The sequence below is a fragment of the Punica granatum genome, chromosome 5 (genome assembly GCF_007655135.1).
Source record: "Punica granatum isolate Tunisia-2019 chromosome 5, ASM765513v2, whole genome shotgun sequence".
In the NCBI taxonomy this organism is placed as follows: Eukaryota; Viridiplantae; Streptophyta; class Magnoliopsida; order Myrtales; family Lythraceae; genus Punica; species Punica granatum.
In genome coordinates, this window is record NC_045131.1 from 11,931,275 (window position 1) to 11,936,615 (window position 5,341).

Sequence of the window (5,341 nt, forward strand, 5' to 3'; positions counted from 1 at the left end):
TGATGCTTTTGCAAAGGTTGAAAAAAGCACAAAAAACGTCGGGATAAGGTAAACGAAAGACAACTCTATTCAAAATGTCGCCTAAAAACCGATATATGCCGACTCTTTCTAAAGAGTAGGGAAAAGCTCCTATGGGCCAATTTATCCCGATGCTTTGCAAAGCGTCAAGAGATAAGCATCGGGATGGTCTAATTTTGTTGTATTGTGTTAGCTTTGCTGCAAATAACTCATAATCAATTCATAGGTGCCAACGTAAAAATTCTGGGTATTAAACATACTTTGCAATAAGTAGTATTTCAAAAATCCAATTTATGCAAAACTCATCTCGGCCAGATTTTTCTCTGTGAATCATGATTCAAGTTCTCTACTGTTCATGATCCGCATTAGGTTCAACGGTATGTTAATCGACTTGAATACCTGTTAAGTTATGGAACCTGAAGTACTGTGAATCCGGATCGAGATCGGCCCATTGGTGATATAATTAAGGTTTGTTCCCTTCATAAACAGCAATTTATATCTTTTGTGACCCTAACTCAAAATAGTGGAATACCTGGCTTGGCGGCGCCCCCAAACGTAGTCAGAATTTCTGACGAATTGGGTAATCAATTCCGTGTGTCCCTTTTGCTTTTTTGTTCATATTGTCTTCTACTATCTTATATCAGGCGCAACAATCCCAAGATCCAGCGAGCAGATTATGATAGATTAGCCAGCCTATAGATAGTTCTTTTTGAAGATCTATCTTTATGTATTGGCATGTATCAGTATTTATATAAACGAAAGCAATATGAGAAAGTCTTATATATAACGGACATTTCACATGTCATGTGTCACTAAGTCAATAGAATTTTTCTTTTAAACTCTTGAGTAAATATTATATTATCTTGCAGAAGATAATAGACTTTCTAGATTCCCTTTTAAGGAACCACATTTTAGTATACATCACTTTAGTATAGTGGGCCACCTTTGAATCCAGCCGACCAAAAATTAAAAAGGCCAATTCATAATCTAACTTTCCGACGCGAAATTCATTTAGCAGAGGAGAAAGTTCATTAATCGTCAAATTTATATCATCCGAAACGGGTCACAAGACAAATAATGAGCAAATAAGGATGTACATACAAGTAAATCGTGGAGTAATTTGTTTCTTCTTGCACATACCATAGTAGACAGTGACTTGTGCTATAATAGGTATTAATCGTAAATCTGTATTAACCCTAAATATATTGTTGTCTAAATTCATTTTCTTCTTTTGGATTGTTTTTCAACATACTAGAAGGTTGCCCATGCTATGTGCAGGTGTTAAACATAAGTTTGATTTGAAATATTTGCCAACTTTCGCGATTTAATCTTTTTCTATATGTAGATATAGTTTAAATGATCCTAATTTATTAAAAAAGAATCGTATTCGCACTACTCGCAGTATTTTATAATTTTTCTTTTTCAATTACGTCTTCCAAGTATAATACAAATATAATAGGGAACATATCCTTTTAATTCTCAATAATACGAAATTTATTGTACTTTCTAAAATATGGATATCATATTGTGAAGGAATAAACTATTACTGTAGTGCAGATGTTGCTGTAGTAGACATGCAATGTTTGACTGTACACATGCATTATTGATCTTATTTTTTGGATAATTGAGGTGAATTACGGAGAGCTAAATTTGGTTCCCGGCGATCTTCGGTGGCAATACATGGCAGCAACAGTTTTCTGAATCGATACATGCACCAGTAACGCTCATGCCGTATCTTTTGGTGCAGACATGAGCGCACACGAACTCATAGCAGTTCGAGATCTTAACAACCGGGTGGCATTTTGTCCTCTCTCCAAGAAAAGTTCCTACAGATCAACGATAAAGGATTTGAAAGCCAATAAGTAGCTAATTAACTTGATTATTATTGATGTTGTAAAATAATTAAAATTGATAAATAAATTAATCATATATATATATATATATACTGCATGAGAGAAGAAGCAAAACAACTGCGAATGAAAGAGGAAAGGATGAGTTGATGTTCATCTTCGATCAAGATCAAAATTGTATGCGCACAGGCCGATCAACCTCACAAAGCCACTAAGCTAATTCTAATATTTTCAAAGATATATCTGATGGGTTTGTATATGCAGTGGGCGTATATACATCTAAATGAACGACGAGGCACCAATATGCTAAAATTAATGCGGATTATATGATGTAATCTCCTGTCAATTAATAGATTTCCTACTAGGTTTCCTCTCTCTCTCTCTCTCTCTCTCTCTCTCTCTCTCTCTCTATATATATATATATATATATATATATTTGACTACAAAATAATAAGTAGGCCAAATCAGTAAATTCGTATAAATAATAATCTCAATAAATTAAGAAAAAAGACAATATAAATGTGAAAATTAATGGATATCACATCTCCATTCGTTCCTGTCCCCACTTAATGAAAATTAGTTGATACCCGCGCGTTGCATGATAATTTTTATCATTTTTTTGGATTATAAGGGAGACCGGTGAACTTAGTACAATGAAATAAAAATTCTAAATATCTAATAAATTGACACGGGTAATCCCACCGTATCAAATATGGAATCTCTTGGTCACCAGGTGAGGGAGGCGCCATTGTACTACACCCTCTTAAATTTTATTTTATTTTTTCATTTTTTACATGGTTAAAATTTTATCATTTTTTACATTGTTAAAAATAGATAAACGTAAATGACATTCAAATCAATCATATAGATTTGTATCAAGGCCCGATAACCAACTATATATATAATGGATAACCATTTTGACAGGTGTGCTTTTTGCATGAGACTTTTGATAAAAAAAAGGGTTCAAAAAGGGATATAACGTCTCACCAAGAGGCAACCGCTTCCCATGATTAAGCTCAATTAATTCCCTTATTTATCAGTTTTATGAAAATGATGTAGCATGTTCTTGGGATTTGATCAGTGTGGGGTATTTATAGAACTAACTACATGAGAAATTCTTTGATTCTTTAGCGATGATTGTGGTGTGAGAAAGCACCAACTAGATCGCAATAAATAGATAATTGGATGATAATCCTGCGATTGGTTGCAACTATTAGTATTAGTTATATCGCAACTCTATTGGTGCTTATAATTCACTACATACCCCCATGGTTATGAATTAGGATTATTCTAGTTTTTTTTTTTCGGTGTGAACCTTGGAATCCGAAAGCCCAATTAGATCATGACTAATACAATCGAGTCGATTCGGCCTATTAAAGGATAAAACTCTCACTGCATGGATTTTCTGCATTCACAGTAACTCGAACCCAATACCTTGCTTAAGTGGAACAAGCACCGAACCACTTGAACCAACCACATTCGTTAAATTACTTTTAGCCATAGCCATTTTGTAGTTTCAACTGCCAATTTGGAAGCAATGCGTAGGATTCTACACAAAATAGAAAAAGAAAAAGTAGGGAAATATATAGGAGGTGACATCTAACTGATCTTGTGAATTTGATTTTCTTTTAATTTTTAATTTTTTTTACGATGGAGGCCCATAGTCTTACTATAATAAATTAGAAATTCTAATATAACTGTAATCTTAGATTTTTAATACAATGAAATAGAAAACCTAATATGTTTAATAAAATAGCATAAGAAATCTTATCACGAGAATTAAATCTAAAACATCCTGATAACTATATGAGAGCTTGTGCTGTTGTACTCCTTCTTTCTCATGACTTTGATATTTCAAACTTATACAGAAAAAGAAATCATTTTCTTTTATCATGATTTGTTTCATGATGGATCGGTCATGAGGATAATGGGAGGCACATTCCGGTTTGTTTTCGTGCTTTCATTGATCGACCTGTAAAGTTCATTATATAGTTTGTAATATTCATTAAGGAATTTTTCCAACCAATTAAATTATTTTTTTAAAAAATAGATATTTTTCATCGCCACGCAATATATAAATAAATAAATAAATAAATAAATAATATATATATATATATATATATATATATACACGAAGAATGAATGTAAACCGAACAAGACGAGCAGAATAACACGAATCTAAAAGCAAATAACATTCATTTCATCATATTTAAGAGGAGGCCAGATCCCATAAACATATTGAGGAGCTTATTCAGTATTATTTTATTTAGTAACATAATTGATTAGCCAATCACTAGGGGCCCTGGTGACGATACCGGAGTCATTGACATAGACACAGACGCGGTCGCAGTGGAAGTCGGGGGTGACAAGGTTGCCCTCCTTGACTATGGACGCTTTCACATTAGGGTTATCCTTCTCTATTGTTGGTGCCGCAGCCTCCCCGTCGGTCCCTATCAGCTCCGGCCACGAGCTCTTCCCTGTCAAAATATCATTGATGGATCATTGTCATTGTCATCAAACAAAAGAGCAAAGAAAGAAGCGGTTTTCATTCATTCAAAGGTCAAGCACGACAACAAATTATATTGTGCAACTCATTACATCCATAGAGATGAGACAGGAAACCTAGTGTGGGAAGTAAATTGTTCGGTATGGCAAAATCTCAAGTTTCACTAACTACTACGGTGCTGAAGGCTAAGCTTCATTATACTGTTCCTGCCCCGCACATATATAAACCTTTTCGGTGTGAAAATTTTAAATTGTGTAGCAATATAAGCCGAGAGATTGGATCTCTATAGGTGTCAATGAAATTAGGACCTAAAAGTAAAGAACTTGCCTGGAGGGCAAGGGTTTGGCATTTTTCCTCCTGTGTTTTTATGAGTTGGATGTGGTTTTGCTATTCTTGGTAATGAGTGAATATTACTATTTATAGAGATAGAGATGGGTGGGGAGGGTGGGTTCTGCTGTTGGGTTGGTGGGAGTTTGATTATTCATGGGATTCTAGTGAAAAATTAGCCCCGCTTTGTTGGGGGAACACCATTTTTTTGTCATTAATATAATTATATTTCACTGATACAAATCTTCTAATTGGTAATTAAATTTTGATTTATTTTATTTATGAATATAAATAATAGAATTTTTAATTTTTTTTTTCAATAAACGTTTGCTTTTGTTACAGATTGCATGGCATTCATGCAAGCTAAAATGGGTACTAAATTTAATTTATCAATAACGAGAGATATTGGATATTTATTTTATCAATCAATCGATAATCAGTATCAATCATCAATAATGGATACTAAATTTAATCCGTGAAATAGTATTTCTCTAAGAAAAGAAAAATTGAAGTATCATTTCTCTAAGGAAAAATTGAAAAAGATGTCAAATTTGGTTAGGAAATTAAAATTCTTCAATTTTATTAAAATTATACGGAGAAAACAATATATAAAAAATGTCTAATTTGGTTTGGCATTTGA